This window comes from Amphibalanus amphitrite, unplaced genomic scaffold, assembly GCF_019059575.1.
Source record: "Amphibalanus amphitrite isolate SeventyFive unplaced genomic scaffold, NRLGWU_Aamphi_draft 002219F_arrow, whole genome shotgun sequence".
In the NCBI taxonomy this organism is placed as follows: Eukaryota; Metazoa; Arthropoda; class Thecostraca; order Balanomorpha; family Balanidae; genus Amphibalanus; species Amphibalanus amphitrite.
In genome coordinates, this window is record NW_024883709.1 from 1 (window position 1) to 19786 (window position 19786).

At 47.9% G+C, this 19786-nt stretch overlaps 1 long non-coding RNA gene across 3 annotated transcripts; it reads left to right on the plus strand.

Moving 5' to 3' along the window:
* Positions 1-6: 6 nt before the first annotated feature.
* LOC122376638 lies at positions 7-5171 on the plus strand. Of its 3 annotated transcripts, none has more exons than XR_006255676.1 (5): positions 7-1109; positions 1215-1413; positions 1719-2392; positions 2570-2642; positions 3620-5170. It is a non-coding gene; the product is annotated as an uncharacterized LOC122376638 (long non-coding RNA). The 3 variants fall into 3 exon arrangements; XR_006255677.1 differs by lacking the exon at positions 3620-5170 and adding an exon at positions 3293-3393; XR_006255678.1 differs by lacking the exon at positions 1215-1413 and having other exon boundaries at positions 3620-5171.
* Positions 5172-19786: the final 14615 nt, after the last annotated feature.

Consider the following 19786-nt stretch of genomic DNA (forward strand, 5'->3'; position numbering starts at 1 on the left):
AGGGCTATCACACGACTTCGCATTGGACACACCGCTATCACACACAACTACATCATCACAAGAAGCCCGAGACCGAAATGCAACACCTGCAACACTTTCATCACTGTCAAACATCTGCTACTCACATGCCCACAATACCAACACCACAGGACACACATACAAACATACTGCAGAGACGCCAACATCCCACTAACACTCACAACACTGCTCGGGGACTTACACCCCGAGCTAACAACACTACTCATCCACTAAAGACACAACACTGGGCTGATCAATGACCTGTAAATCTCCTCCCTAGAGCCAAGGAAAAAAGCCAAAAAAGCCAAAAAAAGAAGCAAAAAAGAAAAAACAATATTCAAAACAATGAGAATCAAAATAAAAGACCCCAGAATGGCAAAATGGCAAAAAAAAACAAAAACAAAAAAAATAATAGAAGGGGCAATCCGGCTACCCGGGAGGAGATAGCTAGGAACCCAGTCCCACCCCTCAGCCCACCCTTGCGAGCCAAGAAGACAACGGACACTTCAAGGCAACGGACGGACCAACAACGAAGACGGACGACAGAACCGGGCCCAAATACAGGACGCTGTGGTGGCCCGTAAGCTACAAATACCATACCATACCATACCAGTGCATCATGCAGCAGAATAAGCTTCATTGAACACACTCGTCATCATGAACGGCATCTAGGAGTTTCATGAGTTTGGATCTGTGACCAGTAAGTGGAATGGGAGCATAATGGTACACGCTACCAAACCAGATTTTTTTTTATAAACAAAACATTACGTTTATTACCGTTTGGAGGTGATTTGTTTTATTCGGTCATAGTGTCAATGTCATGTTTGATCATATAGGTAACGAAAAGCGTACCTATTCAAAACGTTTATTCCTTGTCATGATGTGCCTGCAGGTTGTTTTCGCAGTATCCAATAGCAACCGTGTATGACCAGGCGCCGCTTGGACGCCTTGTCCAGCCACGTCTTCCGGGACTGTGTGATGACTGCCTCTGCAATCTAAAGTGCCAGTTTCTGCCTCCGGCCTATTTCATTATCAAAGGATGCTGTTAGCTGAACGAACAGCTTTGCTCCAAGATTCCAAACGGTTTTACGGTACTGTATGCCTACACAACGTTAATATATTTTTTTTTTTGTAATGCAACAAGGGAACGAAAAGCGTGTTCAAAACTTTAACTCCTTGTCCTTATGTGCCTGCAGGCTGATTTCGCAGTATCCAATGGCAACCGTGTATGACCAGGCGCCGCTTGGACGCCTTGTCCAGCCACGTCTTCCGGGACTGTGTGATGACTGCCTCTGCACTATCAAGTGCCAGTTTCTGCCTCCGGCCCATTTCATTATCAGAGGATGCTGTTAGCTGAACGAACAGCTCTGCTCCAAGATTCCAAACGGTTTTACGGTTACTGTATGCCTACAAAACGTTAATATTTTTTTGAGGCGGTAATACTCGGATGAACTGACCTTTATGGGTGGGTATTCAACGTTGAATAAAGTAGGCTTGTAGCCCTCTGCCTATTGACTTCTAAGGGTTTTAGTAATATTTATCGAATATCTCATCTGAAATGCATTTTCACTCACAGTCGTCGAAATCGAAAAATCATAAGCTTAGAAATCCGCGGACTTGACATATTATATTTTATCGACGATTCGTTTCGACTTGCTGTCATGTCAGCTAATCATCCGTTGCTTCTCCTATTTTCACAGGTGCATTACCAGTCATCTTTACCGTCGATACCGTTGAAGATTTTACCGTCGATCACGGAGCACCCATTGCGCTGGCCGTTACTGGCACTTTTTTATTTGTCACTAGGTATTAGTTATCTGCTGATATACATTAGCCACCTGTACACCCGCTTACACTAGCTCTCATCATCTAGTTCTACGTATGTGTGTGTTTGTTTTAATTGTATTGCCGATGAATTCGGTAGACATGCTCCGCCCGCAAACATGTACCACATGATGCAGTTCACTGAATGTAGCAGTTAATCACTCGTAAAAAGCGGTCATGTTTTCGTATAGTGTAGGTATGCATCTATGTAAGCATGTGTTCACACTCATGAGCGATCCACACATGATCTTGCATTTCCTGTTCAGTTATATTTTTAGCACTGGAACACGATGCTCATACACTGTGTTGTTATCTTTCTTTTTTCGCCTGCTCCTTCCTCCAACTTGTGTCTTTGAGTATTTCAGTCACATGCTCAAACGTTCTTAAATGCTCTCGCCATTGGTTTACGGATGCGTTGAAAACGGACATGTGTTGACCAAATTTAACAATATGCGGACAATGGATCGACTTCTTGAAGCCTGTGGACGTGATACACCTTCTCCATCACCATCAAGAGATCAACATTTTCGGAGACACTTGCGTACGGCTGGTATGTATTCATATTTGAATGTCCATTGTCAACACGTTGCAGAATGCTTTACATTTTGTGTGATCATTTACTGTCCTCATTCCTACACAATGCCAACATGTTTGTCATCGTCTTCATGTACCTATCTATTGGGATTGATGTTTGCGTTTACTGACAGACACTTGTCAACATTTTCAGCAGTGTCCGGCGCAATGCTGAATGCGACCTGTTATCTGTTGGATCTACTCTGTGAGCCCGAACCCCAGTGCAAGTGAGTTGTTTGTTACACCAGTGCCGGAGCACTCTGTAATATGTGCAAGAGCCTGTGACTTTGTTTGCTTGGCTAACTAAACGCATACCTACGGAAAATCATTCCAACGTTGCTTTGGTTTTCAGTTGAGATGTCAATCGGATACCAACTTTTTGGTATACCGATACCAAACCGATACCAACTCGGTATTTGGTATTTCAATCCTAATGTGTTTGGTATTTTGTTGGTATCATGAACCCTCGCTAATGTCTAAGAGGCTAAGAAATCGGTAAAAAGTTGGTATTTTCCTCATGTTCCCAAGTTGGTTTGGTTTCGGTATATTTCTCCACGGTTTTGGTTGGTATTTGGTTTGGTATCGGTATTCCGATTTTCCGTAATTGACATCACTAGTTTTCAGTGTTTTACTGTATTTTTAAAGCAGTGCCTACACATATCAATCAAATATATCCCGCGCACCGACGGGGGGGGGGGCGGATTTCCGCCCCCCCCCCCTGAGGTTTTCCCACTATCTACGGTTTTCAGGTTTTCAGGAAAACCGTGCGCAGGATATTCTAAATGCCTTAATATGGTCCATTCCATAACCATCTAACCGAATTCCCGAATTCCCGATATTCGAACCGAATTTCGCAAACCTTCTCCCTTTCTGGCAGTGGCACTGTTCGACTACAGCGCTGGACGTCGTCTACTTTTTGCTAGAGGGAAAGGTCATCATCCGTCCATGAACTTCGGGCTGCTCACAGCTATATTGCCTTGGCAAGTTCTTTGAGCACTCAATACTGGACTTGGGCTGCGAAAGCTAATGACAATTTGAGGAGCTTGATATTGCAATGGCTATGACGTGAAGGTTCAATATGACGAACAGCTCGACTATTCACCATTGTCAACGCTTATGATAGCTAAATATCATTGTGCTTGGTGTACATTCACGTCTCGTTTCCTTGCTCCATTTGTACCTCACCGGTCGTCCGTCCCCACAGGCCTCGGCTGCAGCACAAGCCACATTCATCGGCCCAATCATCAGTTATTCATCCTGCAAGTTTTAAGTCACTTCGTTGTGACCCGGACATCGTCATCTTTCAACGAGTTCAAATGATTATTTCATTCATCATCGTCGATCAGACTCATCATGTAAAGACACTTCCATAATGCTAGCCGCCATCTACGTTTGTGCAGGAAGCAAATATCAGGTTGTTATTAGCTGCGGGCTACTCAGTACCGACTGAACTACTGGCAGTAGTGTGCGAGCACCTAATACTTGTATTGTGATACCAAAGCTAAAACGGATGATAGCTTAGCGCATAGCGCCCTACCGCTTTCCACACACACACACACAAACAAAACTTGACTTTGGGCATTAGCACCATGGCAGGATAAACAGGCAGTTTCGCTGTTTTTCACTGCTTTCATTGGCAGGTGTTACTGCTCATTCCCGTTTTATGTGATGTTAGAACAGCCCTTCACCATAGTCCTGTTTTCTCCTTTGCCGTTTTCCATAGACATCAGATGCGACATGCACTCCAACGATCGGTCAGGCGCATCACCGTCAATCCGGTCGCCTGTTAAGCAGTTCGTAATCACCGTCAGTCTTCGACATCTGTCAACACACTTATCCACATTATCGCCTTACTTTTGATCTTATCAATATGCAAGAATGAGTGCAAAATGCATTCCAATATTGCATCAGTTGATGTTGTATCGCAATGACACCGCGTCCTCACCTCACATCTGTTGTGCATACTTGATCACGAATGCCAGTTATACGCAGATTCACATGGTGAAGTTTTACTCCGTTGACGTTTTCTTTCCATTCTTGTAGTCGATCAAGAGGGATTACAGTTGCACATGCGGCCTTACACATGCGTCCTTACATGTTAGCTGATTGATATGTTGGACACACTGGTTCCTGTGACTCCAAGTAGTTCTGCATTGGTATTGCTTCACTTTATATGTTCTACCCAAAGATCGTTTCTAGTTTTGTCTTAGCTTGCAGCTGTATGCCATGAACATACAGGGTACTGCGCATCTTTATCGTGACATTCCTGTAGTTTCGTCACTTTCGCGGATGATTAGGACCATGAGCTCAGTTGCAGATGCGTCCAGCAGCCACCGACATTTCTACACTTTAAATTCCTAGTCTCGGATCTTATCCACATACCAACATGATTTGAACATTTCACACGTTTAGTGATGAAATGAGCAGGTATCATCTACATTATATTTTCATGCAAAGCACACTCCAGTCTGTGAAAAAAGAAAACCATTAGGAGCAACAATCATGCCTTAGACAGTATAGTTGCCATAGATATTACGTTGTGCAGCGGGCAGGCCGGTGCACGAAATGGCGAGTGTGAATGCAGGAATGCGTGTGAAAAACTGCCTAGGTGTGGAGTGGCTGGTTTGTCTTCCGTTACATCGTAACGGGCTCTTGACGTAGTCTTTTTTTTAGTAACACCAATCATCTTTCGAACTTGAATTAACGTAATTGAAAAATGGCTATCACATTCGGAGCCATTGCTAATTGCGTCAAGGGCGGGCAGCGCGGTGCGTGGATGCCTTTTGGTAAAGCTCACGTCCTAATATACTATATCCTGCCCTTACCAAGCGTGCATCCATGTTTCCTCCATCCGGCTCCTCGTGCCGCTGCCTGGAATATTAGCCTACGGCTAATATACCAAGAGATGGAAAACTTTTCGTTGGTATGGAATATGGATGCCTCGTGGTTCAACTGGTGATGTTCAAAACAACTGTACCGTGTGTCAGGTAGGTCTTACTTACTCACTTTCCGCTTCATTTTTTTCTCGGCCGCGTAGGAAATATGATTTGACGGTAATCGTGGCGCTTTTGTTTCAGTGGCTGAATGACAGCGACATCTATAACTCAGGCTGCACTCAGAGCCCGAGTCTGAGTTTGGCTAAAAAAATCGCCCATAAAAAATTCGCCCATCGCCCGCCCGCCGCGATGCGGGTGATTTTGTTTTTGCGTCGTTTTCGGTAAAAGGTTTATTTTCGGTTGGCGGCGGCCGGGCGCATTTTTGCTGTTTTTGCGTTTGACGGCGGGCGGCCGTTTTTTTGCGGCGTTTTGCGGTTGGCGGCGTACGGTTGGCGGCGTAGAGTGCAGTGCACGTCAGTTCGTAGAACACGCACTCCGATCTGCACGTGCAAGGCTCATCCTCTCGTTTGGCGGCGGGCGTTTTTGCGGCGTTACAGAGGTGCTTGCTCAAACAACCTGCGGTCCCGCGATGCGGAGCCCAGCATCGCAGATGCTGGTAACCGCAGGTTGTTTGAAAAGACAAACACTATTCGTTAGAATTGTGTTTTTCTATTGAAAAACAACCGGAGCGGTCGTTCTCCGGGCTATGTTTTGCAAGTCTGGCCGCGAATTGGGGCAACTTGGGTCAGGCCTAGACTAATCCATCAATCTTCGTAAAAAGTTCAGGGTATGGGCTCCCGGAGGCGATCTACCTGATGGCACCGGTCGCTACTCGCTTAAAACCTCGTGGCACGTGGCACGTGCGATTCCATTTTCCCCATGTTAAGTCAACGGGGTTTTGGACACTTTTTGCGCGATCGCCAATGGCGGGAAAACGAGCCAAGGAAGAGGTGGTTTTCTTCCCAGCATTTTATGGCAAACACGTTTGGGTACACGCTAGTGTGCGCCGTATACCCCTCAGAACTTCGGAACGTGTCTTTGCACGAGGTCAAAGTTGAACTTTTTTCGCTCCCCATGTTAAGTCAATGGGCGTTTTTGCAGAGACTTTTTCATTCGCTCATTGTACAAAATTATATGATACGATTTTGTTTAAACTTTCAGGACTTGTTGAGAAAAGACCATAGAACATGTTGTTATGCTTCTTTAAGCTGTGCAAATTCGTTTGTTCTTTTTAGGCTCGTTTAAAAATGAAAAATTTTAACATGGAAAGTGAATGGGAGCGTCTTTGCTGCTTAATAACTTTTTACAGTTGAGATATATTTAAGTGAAAAGTTGATAGGTTATACAACTTTTGATGCTCTTTCCAATGATATATACAACTTTATTGCACGTGGTGCCGTTTTTGAGAAATATAGTAAAAAAGCACGACATTACCGAGATTTGAGCTCAGACCTATATCGTTACGGTGTCAGGCGGACACGAGGACAGGTGGCGCCGCCGCCGCCCGCATAGCGGCGGGAATGTGAACTAACCTGTTTACCAGAGGGGTGTTCACGGGCACCGCACACTGCTGCGTGCGCTGTGTGCGGTGCGTCCAGCAGGCGTGGGGGTAGGGGATGGGTAGGCGGTTCTGACGTCACGGCTGCGTGCGGTGGACGGTCCGCTGTGGCCAGTCCCGACCGGCCACAGCGATCGCTGTGTGCGGTGACGGAAGGCTGACGTAGGGACGCAGTGGGCGGAGCTTGGAGGCTGTGTGCGGTCCGACCGCACACAGGGCCCGTGGACAGCCCTCTGATCTATGGTATGGTACCATCGGGGGACCGGCCGCCGTCGGCACCATTTCGGGACTTTGCATCGCAATAAAAGGCTTATTTACAATTGAAAATGGACTAGCGAGAGTCGTTATGGAATCAGAATTTGATGCTCTACAAAACTAGGCTATTTTCATTGTGATGGCATCACAGACTACACCGCTAAACCCAATAAAGCAGATTTATGTCGCGTCATCGATGATTACATATAATGTTTCTTTGATATATATGTAGTCGGGTCTTTCAGCTGCGTCCCTCCCCTCCCTCGCCGCGCCGGCGGGTCGGCCATCCGCGGCTTGCCGCCCGCCGGCTGCTGGCCGGTCAGCTGGTCGCCCGCGGCTGTCGGTGCAGTGCGGGATGCCTACTTGCGGGGGCCGTCGTGGCGGCGGCCCGGGTGGACTGGGCGAGCAATGAGTTGGGGAGCGCTGCGCTGTCGTCGGTGCTCTAGTTTGTATTGCGTTCGCATGATACGGCTTGAGCCAATACAGAGTGAACTGATTGAGCTGAGCAAGTCTTTATATACATTGAAAAGTAAAGCACTTTTTACTGCATCTACGGTGAGATGCTAGACAAAATTTATGGTCTAATGGTACCCATTACTTAACAATTAAGTGAATCATTTCGTCGCTAAACTCTCGTAAATTCGTATGTCCGCCTCACTATGGAGTTTGGACCGTAACGTATAATGGCCTTTGCTCAGACAGTATACGAACAGGTGACGGGGATACCTCCCATAGAAGGATGCGACACGATTTTACTGCTAAATAGCGGCCGGCCGCCGTGGGGACGTTTTTGTACGACTTATATCTCGGCAACCACTGGGCTGATACACGTGCGGTTTTTTGTGTGGGGTAGCTTTTTCCCTTCTTTCACATAGTGTGCTACTCTCGATGCATATGGGTGACCCCTAACGCACGTTCCACGTGCAAAGCCAAGAGGTGCCTGTTTTGTAATAAGCGCAATAGCTCGCGGTAATTACTGGGCCGATTGCGCTAAAACTTGGCATGGAGGTAGACACTTTCCAGGCGATGCATTTCCATGTGTCTTGGTAGGGGTGCAACTGCACGTGCGCACGTGCAGGGTGACGCTTCCAGATCTCGAGAACGGCTGGACCGATTGTGTTCAAATTTGGCATAACGCTTGATACCGATCAGTAGGTTGCAGTCATTTAGTATGTATTTCCATGTGCCACGATTGGGGTGCAACTGCACGTGCGCACGTGCAGGGTGACGCTTCCAGATCTCGAGAACGGCCGGGCCGATTGAGTTCAAATTTGGTACACCGCTAGAGACCGATTAGTAGGGTGCCGACTGCCGTGCGCAAGTCAGTTTGGACCCATCTTGCACGTGCGCACGTGCAGGGTGGCGCTTCCAGATCTCAAGAACGGCTGGACCGATTGCACTCAAATTCGGCAAACATCTAGAGATCGATCAGTAGGGTGCCGTGCACAAGTCAGTTAGTATGTATTTCCATGTGTCACGGTTGAGATGCAACTGCACGTGCGCACGTGGAGGGGTCGTTTCAAGATCTTGAAAACGGCTGGGCCGATTGAGCTCGAATTTGGTACACCGCTAGAGACCGGCGAATAGGGTCCCATGCACAATGCAATTGGACACAGCTTGCACGTGCGCACGTGCAGGGTGACGCTTCCAGATCTCGAAAATGGCCGAGCCGATTACACTCAAATTTGGCACACCGCTATAGATCAGCGAGTAGGGTGCCGTGCACGTCAGTTTGTAGCACACCGACTCCGGTCTGCACGTGCAAGGCTCATCCTCTCGTTTGGCGGCGGGCGTTTTTGCTGCGTTTACAAAGGTGCTTGCTCAAACAACCTGCGGTCCCGCGATGCGGAGCCCAGCATCGCAGATGCTGGTAACCGCAGGTTGTTTGAAAAGACAAACACTATTCGTTAGAATTGTGTTTTTCTATTGAAAAACAACCGGAGCGGTCCGTCTCCGGGCTATGTTTTGCAAGTCTGGCAGCGAATTGGGGCAACTTGGGTCAGGCCTAAACTTGTGGCTCGATTTTCTTAAAAATTTCAGTGTATGGGCTCCCGCAGGCGATCTACCTGTTGGCACCGGTCGCTACTCGCTTAAAACCTCGTGGCACGTGGCACGTGCGATTCCATTTTCCCCATGTTAAGTCAACGGGGTTTTGGACACTTTTTGCGCGATCGCCAATGGCGGGAAAACGAGCCAAGGAAGAGGTGGTTTTCTTCCCAGCATTTTATGGCAAACACGATTGGGTACACGCTAGTGTGCGCCGTATACCCCTCAGAACTTCGTAACGTGTCTTTGCACGAGGTCAAAGTTGAACTTTTTTCGCTCCCCATGTTAAGTCAATGGGCGTTTTTGCAGAGACTTTTTCATTCGCTCATTGTACAAAATTATATGATACGATTTTGTTTAAACTTTCAGGACTTGTTGAGAAAAGACCATAGAACATGTTGTTATGCTTCGTTAAGCTGTCAGAATTCGTTTGTTCTTTTTAGGCTCGTTTAAAATTGAAAATTTTTAACATGGAAAGTCAATGGGAGCGTCTTTGGTGCTTAATAACTTTGTACGTTGAACATATATTTAAGTGAAAAGTTGATAGGTTATACAACTTTTGATGCTCTTTCCAATGATATATACAACTTTATTGCACGTGGTGCCGTTTTTGAGAAATATAGTAAAAAAGCACGACATTACCGAGATTTGAACTCAGACCTATGTCGTTACGGTGTCAGGCGGACACGAGGACAGGTGGCGCCGCCGCCGCCCGCATGGCGGCGGGAATGTGAACTAACCTGTTTACCATCTATGGTATGGTACCATCGGGGGACCGGCCGCCGTCGGCACCATTTCGGGACTTTGCATCGCAATAAAAGGCTTATTTACAATTGAAAATGGACTAGCGAGAGTCGTTATGGAATCAGAATTTGATGCTCTACAAAACTAGGCTATTTTCATTGTGATGGCATCACAGACTACACCGCTAACCCCAATAAAGCAGATTTATGTCGCGTCATCGATGATTACATATAATGTTTCTTTGATATATATGTAGTCGGGTCTTTCAGCTGCGTCCCTCCCCTCCCTCGCCGCGCCGGCGGGTCGGCCATCCGCGGCTTGCCGCCCGCCGGCTGCTGGCCGGTCAGCTGGCCGGTCAGCTGGTCGCCCGCGGCTGTCGGTGCAGTGCTGGGATGCCTACTTGCGGGGGGCCGTCGTGGCCGCGGCCCGGGTGGACTGGGCGAGCAGTGAGTTGGGGAGCGCTGCGCTGTCGGTGCTCTAGTTTGAATTGCGTTCGCATGATACGGCTTGAGCCAATACAGAGTGAACTGATTGAGCTGAGCAAGTCTTTATATACATTGAAAAGTAAAGCACTTTTTACTGCATCTAAGGTGAGATGCTAGATAAAATTTATGGTCTACCTAATGGTACCCATTACTTAACAATTAAGTGAATCATTTCGTCGCTAAACTCTCGTAAATTCGTATGTCCGCCTCACTATGGAGTTTGGACCGTAACGTATGGCCTTTGCTCAGACAGTATACGAACAGGTGACGGGGATACCTCCCATAGAAGGATGCGACACGATTTTACTGCTAAATAGCGGCCGGCCGCCGTGGGGACGTTTTTGTACGACTTATATCTCGGCAACCACTGGGCTGATACACGTGCGTTTTTTGTGTGGGGTAGCTTTTTCCCTTCTTTCACATAGTGTGCTACTCTCGATGCATATGGGTGACCCCTAACGCACGTTCCACGTGCAAAGCCAAGAGGTGCCTGTTTTGTAATAAGCGCAATAGCTCGCGGTAATTACTGGGCCGATTGCGCTAAAACTTGGCATGGAGGTAGACACTTTCCAGGCGATGCATTTCCATGTGTCTTGGTAGGGGTGCAACTGCACGTGCGCACGTGCAGGGTGACGCTTCCAGATCTCGAGAACGGCTGGACCGATTGTGTTCAAATTTGGCATAACGCTTGATACCGATCAGTAGGTTGCAGTCATTTAGTATGTATTTCCATGTGCCACGATTGGGGTGCAACTGCACGTGCGCACGTGCAGGGTGACGCTTCCAGATCTCGAGAACGGCCGGGCCAATTGTGCTCAGATTTGGCACACCGCTAGAGATCGCGTAGTAGGGTGTCTTGCACAGGTCTGCTTGGCCCCAGGTTGCACGTGCGCACGTGCAGGGTGACGCCTCCAGATCTCAGGAACGGCTGGGCCGATTGCATTCAAATTCGGCACACCTTTAGAGACCGGTTAGTAGGGTGCTGTGCACAAGTCAGTTAGTATGTATACTCATGTGTCTCGGTTGGGGTGCAACTGCACGTGCGCACGTGTAGGGGTCGCTTCCAGATCTTGAAAACGGCTGGGCCGATTGAGCTTAAATTCGGTACACCGCTAGAGACCGGCAACTAGGGTGCCGTCCACAAGTCATTTGGGACCCAGCTTGCACGTGCGCACGTGCAGGGTGAGGCTTTCAGATCTCAGAAACGGCTGGGCTGATTGCATTCAAATTCGGCACACCTTTAGCGGCGTTACAGAGGTGCTTGCTCAAACAACCTGCGGTCCCGCGATGCGGAGCCCAGCATCGCAGATGCTGGTATACTGAAATAAGTCTGACCAATTGACAAGGGGATTGAGCTACGATCAACCTAACTGTTTTCAGTGTAATCATCAACCGCATACTATACTGTATACTGGAACCGTATACTGATATAAGTCTGGCCAATTTACAAGGGAATTGAGCTAAGATCAACCTAACTGTTTTCACTGTAACCGCAGGTTGTTTGAAAAGACAAACACTATTCGTTAGAATTGTGTTTTTCTATTGAAAAACAACCGGAGCGGTCCTTCTCCGGGCTATGTTTTGCAAGTCTGGCCGCGAATTGGGGCAACTTGGTCGCAGCCTACAGTTTTGCGTCTAGGATCGTAAAAACTTCAGGATATAGACTTTTGCAGGTGATCTACCTGATGGTACCGGTCGCTACTTGCAACAAAAATCATTGCGCGTGCCACGTGCAATTGCATTTTCCCCATGTTAAGTCAATGGGGTTTTGGACACTTTTTGCGCGATCGCCAATGGCGGGAAAACGAGCCAAGAAGGAGGTGGTTTTCTTCCCAGCATTTTATGGCAAACACGTTCTGCTACACGCCAGTGTGCACCGTATACCCGTCAGAATTCGTTAACTTGAGTTGCACGAGTTTGAAGTTGAACTTTTTTCGCTCCCCATGTTAAGTCAATGGGCGTTTTTGCAGAGACATTTTCATTCGTTCATTGTACAAAATTATATGATACGATTTTGTCCAAACTTTCAACACTTATTCAGAATAGGCCGTAGTACAAGCCGTTATGCTTCGTTAAACTGTCAGAATTCGTTTGTTCTTTTTAAGCTCGTTTAAAGAAGATTTTTTTTAACATGCAAAGTCAATGAGAGCGTCTTTGATGCTTAATAACTTTTTACGTTACAGATATATTTAAGTGAAAAGTTGATAGGTTATACAACTTTTGATGCTCTTTCCAGTGATATATAGAACGTCATTGCACGTTGTGCCGTTTTGGAGAAATTTAGTAAAAAAGCACGACATTACCGAGATTTGAGCTCACACCTATATATGGTCTTGGCTCAGACAGTATACGAACAGGTGACGGAGATACCTCCCATTGAAGGATGCGAGTTAATGCTGAATATTAGCGGCCGGCCTCCGTGGGGACGTTTTTGTACGACTTATATCTCCGCAACCAGGGGACCGATATATCTCCGCAACCACTGGACCGATTCACTTGCGGTTTTTTGTGTGGGGTAGGGTATACCCTTCTTACAAGCAGTTTACTATGCACGATGCATGCGGGTGACCCCCACTGCACGTGACACGTGTAAAACGGAGAGGTGTCACTTTTGTTGTAATGACAATACCACGGTAATTCCTGGGGAGATTCTGCTGAAACCACACAAGGATGGAGGCACCCGCCGGACCATGCCTTTCCATGTGCTACGGTTGGGGTGCAACTGCACGTGCGCACGTGCAGGGTGACGCTTCCAGATCTCGAGAACGGCCGGGCCGATTGTGCTCAGATTTGGCACACCGCTAGAGACCGCGCAGTAGGGTGCCTTGCACAGGTCAGCTGGGCCCCAGGTTGCACGTGCGCACGTGCAGGGTGACGCTTCCAGATCTCAGGAACGGCTGGGCCGATTGCATTCAGATTCGGCACACCTTTAGAGACCGGTAAGTAGGGTGCTGTGCACAAGTCAGTTAGTTTGTATTTCCGTGTGTCACGGTTGGGGTGCAACTGCACGTGCGGCCGTATAGGGGTCGCTTCCAGATCTTGAAAATGGCAGGGCCGATTTAGCTCAAATTCGGTACACTTCTAGAAACCGGCAACTAGGGTGCCGTGCACAACACAATTGGGACCCAACTTGCACGTGCGCACGTGAAGGGTGCCGCTTCAAGATCTCGAAAACGGCCGGGCCGATTACACTCAAATTTGGCACACCACTATAGACCGGCGAATAGGATGCCGTGCTTGTCAGTTTGTAGCACACCCACTCCGGTCTGCACGTGCAATGCTTGTTCTCTCGTTTGGCGGCGGGCGTTTTTGCTGCGTTCAATGGTGAGTGGGTGACAGAGGTGCTTGCTCAAACAACCTGCGGTCCCGCGATGCGGAGCCCAGCATCGCAGATGCTGGTAACCGCAGGTTGTTTGAAAAGACAAACACTATTCGTTAGAATTGTGTTTTTCTATTGAAAAACAACCGGAGCGGTCGTTGTCCGGGCTATGTTTTGCAAGTCTGGCAGCGAATTGGGGCAACTTGGTAGGGGCCTAGACTAAATGTACAATCGTCGCAAAAAGTTCAGTGTATGGGCTCCCGGAGGCGATCTACCTGATGGCAACGGTCGCTACTCGCTTAAAACCTCGTGGCACGTGGCACGTGCGATTCCATTTTTCCCATGTTAAGTCAACGGGGTTTTGGACACTTTTTGCGCGATCGCGAATGGCGGGAAAACGAGCCAAGGAAGAGGTGGTTTTCTTCCCAGCATTTTATGGCAAACACGTTTGGGTACACGCCAGTGTGCGCTGTATACCCCTCAGAATCTCGGAACGTGTCTTTGCACGAGGTCAAAGTTGGAATTTTCCTGTGTCCCATGTTAAGTCAATGGACGGCGATGTCGAGACTTTGCAGAGACATTTTCATTCGTTCATTGTACAAAATTTTAGAGATAGATTTCGCCCAAACTCTTATATCTTGTAGAGGAAAGAGCATAGTACTTGCTGGTATGCTTCGTTAAGGTGGCAAAACTCATTTTTTCTTTTAAAGTTAATTTGAAATTTAAACTTTTTAACATGGAAAGTCAATGGGAGCGTCTTTATTCCTCTATAACTTTTAGCTTTAGTAAGATATATAGGTGAAAAGTTAATATAATATACAACTTTTGATGCTCTTTCCACTGATGCATAGGACGTCACTGCACGATGTGCCGTTTTTAAGAAAAGCTGTAAAAAATCAGGGCTCGACTGTGACTTGAACCCAACCACATTAGAGTATACGAACAGGTGACGGGGATACCTCCCGTGTGCGGATGCGACACTAATTATTGCTAAATATTAGCATTCGGCCGCCGTGGGGGCGCCTTTACAAACCTTATATCTCTGCAACCACTGGACCGATTCACTCGCGGTCTTTTGTGTGGGATAGCTTCTTCCTTTCCCAAACGTAGTGTGCTACTCTCGATGCGTATGGGTGACCCCCTAATGCACGTGCCACGTGCAAAACGAAGAGAAGTCAGTTCGGTAACAAGTCTAATAACTCTGTAGTTATTTTGCCGATTGCGCTGATCCTTGGCATGGATGTAGGCACCCGCCCCGCAATGCATTTCCATGTGCCACGGTTGGGGTGCCGCTGCACGTGCGCACGGGCAGGGTGACGCTTCCAGATCTCGAGAACGGCTGGGCCGATTGTGATCAAACTTGGCACACCGCTAGAGGCTGGTTAGTAGGGTGCCGTGCACAAGTCAGATGGGACCCGTTATGCACGTGCGCACGTGCAGGCTGACGCTTCCAGATCTCAAGAACGGCTGGACAGACTGTGCTCAAATTTGGCATACCACTAGAGACTGGTTAGTAGGGTGCCGTGCACAAGTCAGTAAGTATGTATTTTCATGTGCCGCGGTTGGGGTGCAGCTGCACGTTCGCACGTGTAGGGGTCGTTTCCCGATCTTGGAAACGGCTGGGCCGATTCATATTATATTTGGTACATCGCTAGAAACCGGCGAATAGGGTGCCGTGCACAAGTCAATTGGGGCCCAGGCTGCACGTGCGCACGTGCAGGGTGTCGCTTCCAGATCTCGAAAACGGCCGGGTCGATTGCACTCAAATTTGGCACACCGCTATAGACCGGCGAATAGGGTGCCGTGCACGTCAGTCCGTAGCACACCGACTCCGGTCTGCACGTGCAAGGCTCATCCTCTCGTTTGGCGGCGGGCGTTTTTGCTGCGTTTACAAAGGTGCTTGCTCAAACAACCTGCGGTCCCGCGATGCGGAGCCCAGCATCGCAGATGCTGGTAACCGCAGGTTGTTTGAAAAGACAAACACTATTCGTTAGAATTGTGTTTTTCTATTGAAAAACAACCGGAGCGGTCGTTGTCCGGGGTATGTTTTGCAAGTCTGGCCGCGAATCAGTACAACTTGACGGGGGCCTAGACGAAATGTACAATCTTCGTAAAAAGTTCAGGGTATGGGCTCCCGCAGGCGATCTACCTGATGGCACCGGTCGCTACTCGCTAAGAAGTCTTTTGCGCGTGGCACGTGCGATTCCATTTTCCCCATGTTAAGTCAACGGGGTTTTGGACACTTTTTGCGCGATCGCGAATGGCGGGAAAAAGAGCCAAGAAGGAGGTGGTTTTCTTCCCAGCATTTTATGGCAAACACGTTTGGGTACACGCTAGTGTGCGCTGTATACCCCTCAGAATCTCGGAACGTGTCTTTGCACGAGGTCAAAGTTGGAATTTTGCTGTGTCCCATGTTAAGTCAATGGACGGCGATGTCGAGACTTTGCAGAGACATTTTCATTCGATCTTTGTACAAAATTTTAGAGATAGATTTCGCCCAAACTCTTATATCTTGTAGAGGAAAGAGCATAGTACTTGCTGGTATGCTTCGTTAAGGTGGCAAAACTCATTTTTTCTTTTAAAGTTAATTTGAAATTTAAAATTTTTAACATGGAAAGTCAATGGGAGCGTCTTTATTTCTCTATAACTTTTATCTTTCGTAAAATATATAGGTGAAAAGTTAATATAATATACAACTTTTGATGCTCTTTCCACTGATGCATTGGACGTCACTGCACGATGTGCCGTTTTTAAGAAAAGCTGTAAAAAATCAGGGCTCGACTGTGACTTGAACCCAACCACATTAGAGTATACGAACAGGTGACGGGGATACCTCCCGTGTGCGGATGCGACACTGATTATTGCTAAATATTAGCATTCGGCCGCCTTGGGGGCGCCTTGCAAAGCTTCTATCTCCACACCTACTTGACCAATTCACTCGCGGTCTTTTGTGTGGGATAGCTTCTTCCTTTCTTACACGTAGTGTGCTATTCTCGATGCGTATGGGTGACCCCTAATGCACGTGCCACGTGCAAAACGATGAGAAGTCAGTTCAGTAACAAGTCTAATAACTCTGTAGTTAGTTTGCCCATTGCGCTGGTACTTTGCATGGATGTTGGCACGCACCCGGCAATGCATTTCCATGTGTCGCGGTTGGGGTGCCGCTGCACGTGCGCACGGGCAGGGTGACGCTTCCAGATCTCGAGAACGGCTGGGCCGATTGTGATCAAACTTGGCACACCGCTAGAGGCTGGTTAGTAGGGTGCCGTGCACAAGTCAGATGGGACCCGTTATGCACGTGCGCACGTGCAGGCTGACGCTTCCAGAACTCAAGAACGGCTGGGCCGACTGTGCTCAAAATTGGCATACCGCTAGACACTGGTTAGTAGTGTGCCGTGCACAAGTCAGTTAGTATGTATTTTCATGTGCCACGGTTGGGGTGCAGCTGCACGTGCGCACGGGTAGGGGTCGTTTCCCGATCTTGGAAACGGCTGGGCCGATTCAGATTAAATTTGGTACATCGCTAGAAACCGGCGAATAGAGTGCCGTGCACAAATCAATTGGGACCCAGGTTGCACGTGCGCACGTGCAGGGTGTCACTTCCAGATCTCGAAAACGGCCGGGTCGATTGCACTCAAATTTGGCAAACCGCTAGAGACCGGTTAGTAGAGTGCAGTGCACGTCAGTTCGTGACACACCCGCTCCGGGCTGCACGTGCAAGGCTCATCCTCTCGTTTGGCGGCGGGCGTTTTTGCGGCGTTACAGAGGTGCTTGCTCAAACAACCTGCGGTCCCGCGATGCGGAGCCCAGCATCGCAGATGCTGGTAACCGCAGGTTGTTTGAAATAGACAAACACTATTCGTTAGAATTGTGTTTTTCTATTGAAAAACAACCGGAGCGGTCGTTCTCCGGGCTATGTTTTGCAAGTCTGGCAGCGAATCGAGACATCTTGATTGGGGCCTAGACGAAATGTACAATCTTCGTAAAAAGTTCAGTGTATGGGCTCCCGGAGGCGATCTACCTTATGGCACCGGTCGCTACTCGCTTAAAACCTCGTGGCACGTGGCACGTGCGATTCCATTTTCCCCATGTTAAGTCAACGGGGTTTTGGACACTTTTTGCGAGATCGCGAATGGCGGGAAAACGAGCCAAGGAAGAGGTGGTTTTCTTCCGAGCATTTTATGGCAAACACGTTCCGGTACACGCCAGTGTGCGCCGTATACCCGCCAGAATCTCGTAACACCTCGATGCACAAAGTCAAAGTTGGAATTTTGCTGTGTCCCATGTTAAGTCAATGGACGGCGATGTCGAGACTTTGCAGAGACATTTTCATTCGATCTTTGTACAAAATTTTAGAGATAGAATTCGCCCAACCTCTTATATCTTGTAGAGAAAGGAGCAAAGTACATGCTGGTATGCTTCGTTAAGCTGGCAGAAATCGTTTTTTCTAAAAAAGAAAATTAAAATTTTTAACATGGAAAGTCAATGGGAGCGTCTTTATTCCTCTATAACTTTTATCGTTAGTAATATATATAGGTGAAAAGTTGATATAATATACGACGTTCGATGCTCTTTCCAACGATGTATAGAACGTCACTGCACGATGTGCCGTTTTCAAGAAAAGTTGTAAAAATGCAGGGCTCGACTGTGACTTGAACCCAACCACATTAGAGTATACGAACAGGTGAAGGGGACACTTCCCATGTGCGGACGCGACACTGATTATTGCTTATTATTGGCAGTCGGCCGTTGTGGGTGCGCCTTTGCTAAGCTTATATCTCCACAACCGCTTGACCGATTCACTCGCGGTCTTTTGTGTGGGATAGCTCCTTCCTTTCTTACACGTAGTGTGCTGCTCTCGATGCGTATGGGTGACCCCTAATGCACGTGCCACGTGCAAAACGAAGAGGTGTCAGTTCGGTAGCAAGTCTAATAACTCTGTAGTTAGTTTGCCGGTTGCGCTGATCCTTGGCATGGATGTAGGCACCCGCCCCGCAATGCATTTCCATGTGTCACGGTTGGGGTGCCGCTGCACGTGCGCACGGGCAGGGTGACGCTTCCAGATCTCGAGAACGGCTGGGCCGATTGTGATCAAAGTTGGCACACCGTTAGGGATCGGCGAGGAGGGTGCCGTGCACAACTCAGATGGGACCCATTTGGCACGTGCGCACGTGCAGGCTGACGCTTCCAGATCTCAAGAACGGCTGGGCCGACTGTGCTCAAATTTGGCATACCGCTAGAGACTGGTTAGTAGGGTGCCGTGTACAAGTCAGTAAGTATGTATTTTCATGTGCCACGGTTGGGGTGCAGCTGCACGTGCGCACGTGTAGGGGTCGTTTCCCGATCTTGGAAAGTAGAGTGTCATGGGGCTACGTACATTTTAATATGACAAACATATTTTGTTTGAAAAGACAAACACTATTCGTTAGAATTGTGTTTTTCTATTGAAAAACAACCGGAGCGGTCGTTGTCCGGGGTATGTTTTGCAAGTCTGGCCGCGAATCAGTACAACTTGACGGGGGCCTAGACGAAATGTACAATCTTCGTAAAAAGTTCAGGGTATGGGCTCCCGCAGGCGATCTACCTGATGGCACCGGTCGCTACTCGCTAAGAAGTCTTTTGCGCGTGGCACGTGCGATTCCATTTTCCCCATGTTAAGTCAACGGGGTTTTGGACACTTTTTGCGCGATCGCGAATGGCGGGAAAACGAGCCAAGAAGGAGGTTGTTTTCTTCCCAGCATTTTATGGCAAACAAGTTTGGGTACACGCTAGCGTGCGCTGTATACCCCTCAGAATCTCGGAACGTGTCTTTGCACGAGGTCAAAGTTGGAATTTTGCTGTGTCCCATGTTAAGTCAATGGACGGCGATGTCGAGACTTTGCAGAGACATTTTCATTCGATCTTTGTACAAAATTTTAGAGATAGCTTTCGCCCAAACTCTTATATCTTGTAGAGGAAAGAGCATAGTACTTGCTGGTATGCTTCGTTAAGGTGGCAAAACTCATTTTTTCTTTTAAAGTTAATTTGAAATTTAAAATTTTTAACATGGAAAGTCAATGGGAGCGTCTTTATTCCTCTATAACTTTTA